The sequence below is a fragment of the Vicia villosa genome, linkage group LG3, assembly GCF_029867415.1.
Source record: "Vicia villosa cultivar HV-30 ecotype Madison, WI linkage group LG3, Vvil1.0, whole genome shotgun sequence".
NCBI classification, from domain to species: domain Eukaryota; kingdom Viridiplantae; phylum Streptophyta; class Magnoliopsida; order Fabales; family Fabaceae; genus Vicia; species Vicia villosa.
Window position 1 is genome coordinate 215502495 of NC_081182.1, and position 14731 is coordinate 215517225.

Below are 14731 nucleotides of genomic sequence, written 5' to 3' on the forward strand. Positions count from 1 at the left end.
TATTCACCCAATTTCATCATATTCAGATTATCAGGAACATCCATCATTTACACAAGGCCAACAGAACACATCTTTCAAACAGGCAATCATACTAAACATTAATTCAACAAAACACGCAACCAACACATCATCAATATTTATAACACTGGAATACTTCCAATCATGTTATAAAAGTATGCATATGTATGAACTGACACTATGCATGTGGTACCAAAATTCGTGAATCATATCCACATGACTTCTCTCCACGATACTGCCCTTTAATCGCTCACACCCCACATGGGCACACGACTAACCTCATCGCTCACACCCCACATGGGCACACGATGACTGCTTACTAATCTCCGCACAATGGCAATTAGCCACCAACGATCCACTCATCAACGGGATCCATCATCAAATGCATATGAATGAATGAAAAACACATAACATACTTAAAAACATCATCGAATCACGATGAACAACTCATCTCAACACCACATCACCAATAAGTATGTACATGTTTTCAACATCATTCAATCACAATCAATCATCATCATCATCATTAAAGAACATACATGTGTCCACATCAATCATCGTCATCAATAAGAAGAACACACATATATCCACATCCTTCCAAAACAAGTCAATCAACATCATACAATTCTCAACAATTCATCACATCATAATGTTTCTCAAAACAACATCTTATATTGTTACATTTCATCATATATGTCAACAATATATCATCCAATTAAACAAATCGTCACATGATTAATATTTCAACATAACATGTATTTAACACATCTCATCACATATATGTACAATACATCATTAACCAAGAAATAAAATCATATTTAAAAATAATTGGATTCACACCTCATTCCATCATTTAAACACGTAGGCTATCGACTAAGATTTATCGTGCTCGAAACGGCACTAAAAACGGACCTACGGTTCGAAAGTTACACATCATTTAACGTTTCCAAGAAAACAACTAACGCTACAGCACGCGGCGCAACCAAAGTTCGCGGCGCGACCTGAAGCACACAAGCACGTTCGCGGCGCCAAACTATGCACGCGGCGCGATGCGAGAAAACAAGTACGCCTTCGCGGCGCCAACACTAGGACGCGGCGCGAACCGGCGATTTCACAGACTTTCGGGTCTGCGTCAGATCCTGCGATCTCACCCAATCTGAGTCCAAAACTGACTCTAAACATCATATACAGGCAGTTAATCATCAATTGCATCATTATTCATCACCACACATCAAAACAACACATAATCCATCAATAATACATGCAATTTTCATCAATTCATAACCTCCCTAAACCTAACATATAATCCAATTGACTTAACAACATCCCTAATCAATATTATTATCTAAGAACACGATAATAGATGATAACCGGAGAGTCCCCCCTTACCTTAGCCAAAGATTCTTGATTGGTCTCTCCCTCCATTGCTCCTCTTCACGTACCAGCTTTCCAATCCCTCATCTCCTCTGCTCTGCTTTTCACGTTCCTTTTTCCTTTCTCCCAATTTTCCTTATTTTTATGAAAATAACATTTTAATTAGTAAAGGGCTTTACTAACAAATCACCCCCTCTTTACTAACACCACACTTGGCCCAATAGCCCATCTCATAATTCTTTCCAAGTAATTCCACAAAATACCGAATAATTCCAACTAATAATTTAATTTCCGATTAAATTAAAATTAGAAAATACGGGGTGTTACACTTACTCCCTAGAATTTCTTCTTAGTTTATTCTCTTTTTCTTCTTTGGTCCTTTAGGACCTCTTTCATATCAAAAAATAAAAATAAAAATAAAATGGATCGGATCATATTGGCCCATTAATCACTATAGTTTATATTGGTTAAATTTGAATTTATAATAAATATGTAGAGTTAGGTATGCGGGTTAGTCTACTATGTTTAATTTGATCAGTAGATTTCATCAAAATAAATAAGTTTTTTGTTTTGTTATTAAAAAATTAAAAAAATTGATGATATGAAAATTCAAGTTGTTTAAAAATGTTTTAAAAATCAATATTGTTGATAATTTCAAATTATAACTTAAAAATTATAATTACTAAGTGTACTTGTAAGTAAAATAATGAGTGACAACCCCTAATTGTATAAGGTCGTCTGAGGGTTTTATAGTAGTTGTGGTATTAGAACAAGCTCGTGTGAGGATGGTAAGAAGCTCAGTATATAGTGTTTTCTAATTAAATTGAATGTTCCTTCTCAACCTTAGGGTTGAGGTATTTATAGGAACCTCTTGGGCCTGGATTTTTAAACCCATCTAACCAACAACAACCTTGCTATCTATCTTAGGAGCGCGGAGTGGGTAGTTATTTCTCTTATTATATAGAAGAACACAGATTCCTCTTTTTTACATCCCATGCTAAAAGGCGCTCTAGAATAAGATGTATGTTGAGCTTATAGGGCTAATCAATACTCGCATAATATCCCAATCATAATATTATATTGTGATGACTATGTGATCATTGCTCTAAGGGAGGACGTTCAATGGAGTCTTTTCTGGAGAAGATGATTATAGACTATGGCTCCTTCTTTACGTTTACCTTAGGGTCGGAGGATATGGAGTTTTCCATCAAACTTGTTTGGCACATATTCTGCAGGAAGAATTGTATTCTCCCCCACTATAGAAACCCTTGGAAATGGTGTTGATAGTAATTTTGGAATTTCCCTTTGCCATCCTCCAAGGGAAAGTGACAAAAAATGAGTGATGAATGATGATGAGTGTGGCCCATGTCAATTTTATTGGGTACCACAATAGGCGTCAATTGTACTTGCTAAAAGTATAATGATTGACAATGTGTAATTGTGTAGGGTCATCAAAGAGTTTTATGTTAGTTGTGGTGTTACAGCAAGCTCACACAAGGATGATGAGAAGTTGATATGGTGTTTTCTGAGTGAATTGAATGTCCCTCTCAACTATAGGGTTGAGATATTTATAGGAACCTCCTGGAATTGGAATTTTAAACCCACGTAATTAGTAACAACCTTTTACTCTATCTTAGGATAGTGGAGTGGGTAGTTATTTCCCATATTATACTAGAGAATATATCTTCCTTTTTTGAAATTTATCTCCCATATAGCTACGGATAGGGACACGTCACTCCCCATGTTTTCATAAATAGGTGAATAATCCAAGAAACAGACGATATAACTAGGAAATAGGCATACATTATGATAAATGAGCGCTCGTAATAACAGGTGGGCGACTACCGACTCTGCTTTGGAAGAAAGGTGATGTTTTCCCGCCTATTGTGAATATTGTGTTGCATCGTGTATATCCTTTCCAAATATACAAATACACTAAATAAAATAAAAAATCCTAACACAATACTTAAAAGAAATTTTAATACATATCTACTTAAGTATCATTTGTGGCATATTTGTATTTTGTTATTATACTATTTTATGCTAAAAAAAGCATATCATGGACAAAATTATAAGTAGTTAAATGTAATTTAGATTAGATGAATAATGTATAACTATACGAATTTTCTAATTTTAAAAATATAATTTACAGTCTAAACAGTGCAGCCTATACTGACTAAAAACTTAAATAAACCTTAAAAAAGTGATATAAAACTCATCCAAACTACAGGTAAAAGAGACTAGGTTTTTTATTTCAGACCATATATATAATTTGTTTCATGTATCTCATGTTGAGGTATCAAGATGGTGTTCACTACAACTCCTATAGTGTTCACTAACCCTATGAAAACCCAAATATGCATTTATGCACTATCTAGAGATTGAAATCTGAACGCACTAATTATATAACAAATCTCTTTATCAGAAAGGCACCCTCATCCAAGTAAAAAATTTATCCAGATTTCAATCTCTAGATTAACTCCTAAAACAATATTACATGAATGTTTTGCTTGTATGTGTTAAGCATAGGGGTGAATCTGGATTGCGAAATTCACCCCCTGGACAATATTTTACACATTTTCTGGGTCTTTATTATAATGGGGTGGATCCGATTTCAAAATCTAGACAAAGCTATGGACAATATTATGAGCCCTTTAATAGTAACTAGGAAGAAACTTTCATATAATTTAACATAACATAGATTATTCATACAATAAACTATACACATGGTCATTCATAACTAAAATCAAATTTTCATAACTCATTTATAAACCATACACGAGTCATTCATAAAATACATTTAACCATACAAAATTTCAAGTTTTTTACTACAAATAAAAATACAACTATTGTGTATATCTAACACACATGTTCTGCCTCTTCCTCCTATATTACAATGCATGTCGTGCCTCTACTAATAATCATATAGAGTGACCCTCTCAAGAGTGACTTTTTAAAACACTCCTACAACTATGACCTCTCGCAACAATATGGTGACATATCGGCAATACATCCACTACATAGTTCGCCCTTGTATGTTCCTCTTCTAGTAACTCATAATGAGTTGGCATAGGGTGATCTCCTTCTAGCTTTGGTATCATGTAAGTATGATACACTCTATAAAACCAATGGATGCAATAGTATATCATATTCCATGGACGAGGAGTTATCACACTATGTACATGGTGCCAAATGTTCATGGAGTTATCACAGTGACTCATCATCGGGTCGAGTGCTTTTGGTCTACTAATTCTAAAGTAATCCAACAATCTTCGTGTGATCGAATAATATATGAGGTGTGATGCATCATCAAGGGTCATGGTCATCTCACCGATAAAAAAATGAAATGACGACGTCTCTGTGTGCCATCTCTTAACAAATACATACAATAAAACATGGTCAATATTGTAACACTCTAAAACCCGAGTGCTTAATTTATAAAACATGCGAAAATAATTACTCAAAAAGGGTGCTACATTTTCTCAGTATAAACAACTTTCTCGACGTAAAATAAGATAGCAATGGAATTGAATAATTAAAACACATCTTCTTTTGCCTCATAAAATAAAATAAACTTTATTCAAATCACGAATCAAATAACATTAATAACTTGCGGAAAAACATGGAATAATCCCAACCCAAGTGTTACACTATCAGAGTGACACACGAAAACTAAACAACACGGAAAACAATAAACGAAGAAGGCCAACTACGTCATCTTTCAACACTTGCAACATCTAATTCTCTTTGGACTATACCTGAGTATCTACATCATAGGCGTAAAGAAAAACACAAGAAAATAAACAGGGGTAAGAATACATTCATATATGTTAATGGTACATAAAACAACAAGGATGGTTCATATAGCATATTCAATCACTTATACAATTCATTCACAACAACAATCAATCACAAATGCAACTTATATGTATGCAATGTACTCATCTCCTCTACTCCAATGCATGTGGTACTAAAAAACTTGAACACCGTACTACACAGATTTATCATTTATTTCATCAATTACGCCACCAATTCATCATCAAGCTCGTCAAATCAAAACATATTAAGACGAACATCATATTAACACGAACATCATATTCATAATTACTCATACATGTTTGCACGAAAATTAATTATTAAAAGAGCACGAATTTCATATCATAACACAACAATCAAGAGAGGTTTTATCCAAACCATCTCAAGATTCACAAAACTCGTCAATGGAAGTAAATAAAAAGGGAAAATGGAAAGAGGATAAGGAATCCTCTCTATCCTTCTTGCTTAAACACCCATAGTATGAACAGTCCCCCCTTACCTCAAATTCACAACAAGCTTCAAGTTACAGTAATAAGATCTCTCTCTTTTCCTACTTCCTGCTCTGCTAGGATTCTCTCTGACTCTACTGACATCTTTTTTTCTCAAATAGCTCCTAACTCTAATTCTACCCTCTATTTAAATAAAACCCTACTATTTTATTAGTTCACTAACTCCCCTCAATTCTCACTAATTCCAGTCTCTACACCTTACTTCTAATTAAAATTATGTTTTTCTCCCCAAAGCTCAATTTCTTCCATTTCTCTATTAATTTAATTATATAAAATCATAAATAATTATAATAAAACCAAATATAATCATATCCAATCCTATAGAAGTCATTCAGCCCGGATAGCTCAAAGACTTTCTGAAACCATGGTTCATCAGGTTGCGGTGTCTTTTGATATCTTTCTACCATGGTTTATACATTTCAATGTTTCATGATACTGCAAAAAATAAACACATCAAAGTCAGGTAGTTCAATTAGTATAAAATAAATGTTTAAAAGAGTAATTAAATAGTTATGCTACCTCTCTCTCTCTCTCATACATGAGTTGTAACATCGTGTGCAAATAGAGAAAGTACTTAAGTGTCTTCGGGGCCTTCCGAAAGCTATTAGGTGCAACATCATCAGGTTTGGCTGCATTATGTGAATCATGTGCATGTACATCAACATATACAGAAGCATCAGGTGCTTTGTTATGAGTCGAAGATACATGACCCCGTGAAGACGATCCCTCACCAATACACGACAATTCTCCTATTGTGGGTCACGAGAGTCTAACTTTCTCCTTGCACACTGAAGCATGTTGGACCACTCCACCATGTCTTTATCAATGTTATTCGTCAACCAAGTTTTCTATAATCAAAGAATAAAAGATATATCAAAATCAAAGAAGAAGCGAAAATAATGTATTAGCAAGCAGAATTTAGAAACATAGGATAAAACAAAGAAATTTGGGTTTTGTTATTCGTATAAAGGGTTCAGATTTCAAAATCCTGACCAAACACATCAGAGTAGAATTCGTCCATCCATGTACCATAACCCTCAAATGTCTCAAAGTTACACCAAAACTTATTAGGACTAAACAAATCGTGTATTTCTATTGGATGTATTATAATGTAGCACAAGTATAACCTATCAAGACACTGCATGCATCACAAATAAATAAAAAAGGATATGAGAAACTTACCAATTGTGACAAATGAGTGTGCTTAGTTTGAACGGGTAGGAGTATAAGTTGATGAAGATCATAGGTTTGAATGTACAAGAGTAAAACCTGAGAGAAAGATTGAAATAATGTTGGAACAAAAATAAACACTGTTGAGAGCTCTGTTCTACATAGTTTTTTGTTTGTTTCAAATGAAAGGAAAAGAAGAGGTAAAAACATGGTGTGAATACTTAAATGAAGACGTCCGAATTTCAATTAACGTTGATTTGGCCGCAATTCTGATGTTGGATTTTTGTGTTCTGGTTAAGTGTATCCAAATTTTAAAATTCATACAATTTTTATTTGTATTTTTTGTGAATTTTGGTGAGTTCGAATTTTAAAATCTAGATTTTAAAGGTGTTTTTAAGAATTGAATAATTTAAAAAAAAAAAGTATGTAATTTGACCTCCCGTGTTATAGTGAAATGGAATAGATTATCTTATTCCACAACTGTATGTATATGTAATAGATTATTTGCTATCATGCTTTTAGTTGGATTTAAAGATTATTGACAATTAAACAATGATTGGATTGAATATTTAATGGTTTTGAATATTAGTGAGATTTTCTTACTATGTTTGAACAACATTAGAATTAATGAACTATCATTAATACTTCACTAGTGACATAGTACGTCATTTATATACTTCAAGAAAAGAGATAGGAGATTAATAGTTATTTAATAGTGTAAAACTATATTTAACATATATATATATTCAATCAAATCACATAAAAATATTATTTTATACGTTAGTTTTTAAAAATATTCCCAAATATCTTGTGATTTAGTTTGATGTATGGCTAAAACAAGTATATGGTTGGAGCATAACTATTAATTTTTAAAATATATATAAATATAAATAAAACATAAAAAAAAAATAACAATATTTCATAAAATCACTCTAATCAAAAATTGATTTATTATTATTATTAAAAATGAAAATAAAAACTATAAATTTTTATATTATAATGTTAAAGAAAAGAATAAGGTTAAGCTCAAAAGAAGGAGTAGCGTGGACTATAAAGTCAACATTAGACAAAAAAATTAATTTGTTTTTATTATCTTCACCAATGATATAAATAATTCTTAATTGTCTTTTTTAAAGTAAAATATTTTGAATTTATGGTCTTATACTTAGGAGATCTAATAAATGAGTAAATTTAGATATAATTTCTTATGTGTAATTTTTATTATTTTTCAATAAAAATATGATAAATATATTTAAATATCGTTTAGAAAAATTATATATGTTTATGAGAAAATTATACACTTGTAATATTTTTATTAAAAAATAATAAAAATTATACCTAAAAAATTGTTTTTAAATTTTTTTCTTTTAATAAATCTAATAATGTGAACACGTTATGTTTCGTAAAAATCTCCGATAAACGATATAAAGTTTTGTAAGAGAAATATTTAAAGAGTATAATATCAAGTTAGAGAAGTTAATTAACCAAACTCAGAAGAATTTCAAATGGTTTTGCTAAAACCATATACATTAATGAAAAGTTCATTTGTTTTGAAATAAAAATATCTACAAATTGATGAATTATCATAAAACACAAAAAAAGAGTGTGAAGTTAGTTAGCTAGCTGGTGGCATTATTTAAGTCCCACAATGCCAGCCCAAGTTCCACAAACTCTTCCACAGCAGTCAACAACGTGATAATGATAGAAATTTGTGAGGTTTCTATGAGAGTGGCCACTAAGCACTTAGTTTTGTTTTGCATGTGAAATTCATCAAAAAGCTTCTCATGTTCACATTACACACTCTCCAACTGCATGGTCATGAAAAAGATGGTAAACAATTGCTTTCGTAGTCAACCAATTAATGAGCTGTACTCTACTAATCCCAAAGTCAAAATCTTATACTAGTACTGAGAATCTTCTCAATGTTGGCATATTCAGATTATGGTGTCATTCAAAGTCTAAAGAAAAATTGGTTCCAGCAGTATAGAGTTAGATTGGAGGATAAATATTAAAATTATTATGATAAACTTGATATCATCTGAAACTTATTAATAGTTATAAACTATTAGTATATAACCCGCGCGTTACACGGTTAACATATAATATATTATTGGTGTTGTTTATGAAATTTTAAATTTATCAAAATTTCAAATTAATAATTTTTTTGTGAAATATTTTTTAAATGATTTTATTTGAGTAATTATTATATGTAGTTTTATAAACACATATGAAAAAGGTGAATTTTAAAAATAATATAGAGGATCAATTGATTATGTTTATAAAAAAAAAAATTTAATAAATTCATTTGAATAATCATTATATATGAGTTTAGAATAATATTTGAGAATATGTTGAATTTTAAGAATTTAAAAAATGTTTATTTAGGAGTTACTATTTTATTACTTAAAAAATATAGTAGAAACCACGACTTTTATTAAATACTAATTTAAATTTATTTTTAATATTTTTTGATAAATATAATTCAATGAATAAATAAATTTTAAAATATAGATATGTAATTAAGTTTAATATTAATTTTAAAACTTGAGATAACTAATCCTTTTTTTGATAAAACTTGGGAATTTTTAAAACTATTTTAAATTAAATTTTTAAATATTATTTTATAACTAATTAAACAATACATAAGATAAGTAAAAATTAGTCATACTTAATTCTTAATGATTTTCTCTTGTGTAAGAAAAAGTAAGAATTTTAATTCATTGATTTTGTTATAAAAAAAACTTAAGATATTGTCCAATGAAAATTAAAGAGTCAGAAAATGAAAGATAACATAAAAGTTTAAATATAAATTTTTTATTCCATATATGTATAAATATAGCAAGCTTTTTTGTTTATTAGCATAGGATAATTGCTTTAAAAAAGTTTAGGAAAAGAAATCATCAAAAGTTATTTTGAATACAATAAGAGTGTATAAGAGTATATTTTTATTGGGTATAATATTTATAGTGAAATCATTATTAATAAATACAACAATAACATACTAATGTAATAGAAATAGGATAAGTGATGGTGTATTTACTCTCCTGGTTAATATAAAAAATAGAAATATTTTTATCAACCAATAAAAAAAATAGAAAGAAAGGTAGAATAACAATTTTACAAAAATTATATAAATAAAAAGAAGAATTTTATGTGATTCCAATATTAGGGTTTAAGACATGTATTTATGTGAATGACTATTTCATTGACTTCCATTGTAGTAATAATGCACCAGTTACCATAAATAAAAATCTCTTATATTTTATTCTCCTGATTAATATATAAAAAAAAAAGTCATATTCTTATTAAGCAATATAAAAAATAACAAAGAAAAGTAGAATAACAAACTTACACAAATTATATCAATAAAAAGAAGTGGACCAAAGAGATGTACTTATATTTCATAGACTTCCTAAACTACAATAGTGCAATAAAATTGTATCATCTTCCTGTAATTCACATATACAAAAAAATATCTTCAAACCAAACAATAAATAGTTATAAAGAAAGTTAGACCAGTAAACTAACAAAAGTTATATCAATTAAAAAAGGAGAGGTAATATAATAAAAAAATCAAAGAACACCACCAAAGATTTTGTTTGTAGAAAATGGTGAAAACTCAATATCTGGTATTTATAGACACGTGATTATGAATAGAATAATAATCAATAATTAAAATAATAGTCAATCAAATTATTAATTACAAATCATATCAATGTAATAAGTGAGTGAATGGTCCTAATTAAATAATGGCAGTTATAAAATATAAAAAAAAAAAAACGTTCAAATATTTATGTGATATATTTATATTTATATTCTTATTTCATTAATTCTACTTTTAAATTATTATTTTTGTAATATTTTATTTCCTATTTACCTTTAACCTTTCACTATCTTGACTATTCCTTTTTCAGGAGTTTCAAGTTATTTATTATTTTCAATTCATTATTATTCTATTCATTATTTTGAATGTAAATCTAAAAAAATATATATCAAATGATGACAATCCAGTATAACACATTTATATACACATGATTATGAGTAAAATAATAAAAAACTAATTAATTAAATTGTTAGTTAAAGTTTATATCAAGACAATAAGTGAGTGAATGAATATAGTTAAATGATAGGAGTTATAAAATAGAAAGAAAAAAAAAGTAAAATTATGTATGAGTTATATTTATATATTTATTCAATTAATAAAATTTTTAAATTATTAAATTTATATGTTGTATTTACTCTAATTAATAACATTTTTTAATTTAAAATCATATGAATTTTTTTATAAAAATATTATTTAAGTAATTTATGTATATTTATAACGTCAAATAAATAAATTTTTTAAATTTTTGTGTAGTTAATTGATGAAAAATTAAACATAAAATAATCAAAAGAGAATTATTATCAATATTGTAGGGAAATTTTTTATAGAGACACTCTTTCTAGCTAGTAAAAAATTTTATGGACACTTTGTTTATTTTTTTATATAGAACGATGAAAGTTAATGGACCGTTTGTTTATTTTCATGGATAATGAAATAAATAATAATTGTTATTAATTTAATATTTAGTAACTACAATAAGAATAATAATTATTAAGATAGTAACTGCAATATACTAATAATTATTTTGATATAATATAACCATTATAAAATATAATAATAACTGTTTCTAATTTAATGTTTAGTAACTGCAATAAGAATAATTATTACTGTTATAATACTAATGAAATATATTAATAAATATTTTTTATAATATAACATGAAAATAATATTTAATTTAATTATAATTAAATGATAGAACGAAAATAATATTTAATCACTGTATGCATTATGATAAAAGTGTTGTAACTATGAAATTAAGATTTTAAAAATAAACATTTTTATATTAATAAGTATAAATTTGAGTTCTTGTAAAAAAAAGGTATAAATTTGAGTTAAACTATTACTATAATAGTAACGGAAAGATACTAATAATTATTTTTAATATAATATAACTATAAAGAAATATAATATTAATTGTTATTAATTTAATATTTAGTAATTGCAATAAAAATAATTATTGTTATAATAATAACTGAAATATAATAATAATAATTTTTTCTATAATATAACATGAAAATAATATTTAATATTTAATTATAATTAAATGATAACATGAAAATAATATTTAATTATGATAAAATTATTCGACATATAAAATCAAGATTTTAAAAATTGAACGCTTTTATATTTATAAATATAAATTTGAGTTAACTACTCTGTTATAATAATTTATTATATTTTATAATTAAATTGAAATGTTGAATTATATAAAATTGAAAATTGTAATATATGTATTTATAGTGGTATCTAAATATATATATATATATATATATATATATATATATATATATATATATATATATATATATATATATATATATATATATATATATATATATATATATATATATATATATATATATATATATATATATATATATATATATATATATATATATATATATATATATATATTATATTTATTTTTATAGTGGTATCTAAATATTATATTATTACTATTGTAACTAATTTTTTAAAGAAAAAAATAGTAACATTCTATGATAATAGGAGTGAGTTATAAAGGTAGTAAAATGTTTTTATGAATGTTACTTGACATATAAATTAAAAACTAATTAAAAAAATTCTTATTATTATTATTATTGTTATTATTATTATTATTCTTACTATTGTTATTCTTATTACTATTGTAATTATTATTATTATTTATTTATTATATACATTATATTATTTATATTATTATTATTAATAGTAGTGTTAAAATATTATATTATCAGTATTGTTATATTTATTAGTCTTATTATTGTTTATTTTTAATATAGGGTTAATTTAGTGAATGACACATTATGGTTTTTGTTAAGAAGGACTATCATGATGACACATGGCTAGGAAATGGTTATCATGATGACACGTGGCTAGGGTTGTCATCATGACTACCTTCCATTTATATATATTAAGATTATTCATTAAAAATATAACTTAAAAGGACAGCAAACAAACATGTACCTCCAATTTATATTCGTCCTGCAAAAACTCGAAAAACATAAGATAGGACGGGCAAGATTAGATGAGGGTGTGGAGTTAAAACTTTGATGATCTGTCACACAAAAACAAATAACAACAGACCAAAACATACTTGCGGACATTATATTTTTTAAGTCTAAAAGTAAAATAAAAAATTCTTGCAAATATTCACACTTGAAAAACATGATGAGATGAAAGTAATATAATAAAAAGTGTGGATCTAAAACTATGATATGTCTCGTAAAAATACAAATATAACAGATAAACTGATCGATTGGAGACGTTTTACCACTTTTACATTTAGTGATTTAAAAATGTGTTTATATATATATATATATATATATATATATATATATATATATATATATATATATATATATATATATATATATATATATATATATATATATATATATATATATATATATATATATATATATATATATATATATATATATATTGATTGCTTTTTCTATTTATTTAGTTTTAAAACAATTAGTCTATAATTAAAGACAAATATATAAGTATTATACCTATTACTCTTCAAAAATTGACCTATTTTCTCTTGAGATTTTTTAAAAAAATTTATTTGAGCAAGTACAGTTTTTTAAATATATTTATTACACTTTTTAGATAATACTAAAAGATAATTAAGTATAGTTATACAAGTATAATCATATATTTGCATAACACGTAATTTAGTGGGAGTTTTTAAGTTTTAAATACTGAAATGGCATTGTTAGGGATATGCTAGATATATTTCGGTGGGTCGGAGTATCAGTGAAGAAAGTGACATTTATGATTTTTTTTCTTTAACCCACACGAGGAAAGATAGACACTTAAATTAGCAGGTGGGTAGGAGGGAAACATGTTTGTGTAGACTTGACTAAAGTTTCTTCAGTGGTGTGATTGAGTATTAAAGTGTAATTTAGTATTTACTATTCTAGTGATAACTTAGTTGTTAAGTTTATTCTACTAGGGCCTATGTGGCACCTTTTGTTTGTATATAAATAGACTAGTGGTAGCTGTCATAAATGTATCAATCATTTTTATCCTTCTTTAATGAATAGCAGCCACCATTTACTTTCTCTCTTTCATTCCTCCTTGTTTTCATCACCTTGTACGCTAACAATTGGTATCTAGAGCTCTTGGTTCTGATTCAGAAATCACTGGGAAATACACGGGAAACACGAGTGATTGTGAGCTGTGTGTTTGATTTTGATTCTGGATTCTTGTTGAATCTTTGAATAAAATATGAATATAATCATACTTTCTGATTTTGTGGGTTTTCGGGTGACACTGTGTGTGAGATCTAAGTGTGAACTGTATAAGGTTTAATATGAGTGGAGGAAGCAGTTCGAATACCAAACTTCCAGTGTTTGATGGCAAGAACTAGAATCGTTGGATGATTCAGATGCATGTGTTATTTGGTGCTCAATATATTCTAGATCTTGTCACTGAAGAATATGTTCCAGTTGCAGCAGATGCAACAGAACAAGAGAAAGAGGCGCAAAGAGATACAAAGAAGAAGGATCAGAAAGCATTGTTCTACATCCATCAGTGTGTGGATGCGAATGTGTTTGAGAAGATTGCTAATTCGACGACGTCGAAGGAGGCGTGGGATATACTGGTCAGATGTTACGATGGTGACACATCAGTGAAGAAGGTGAAACTTCAGTCCTTCAGAAAGCAGTATGAGAATCTCAACATGAAGAACAATGAGAAAGTTTCTAAGTATATCTCCAGAGTGATTCTGATC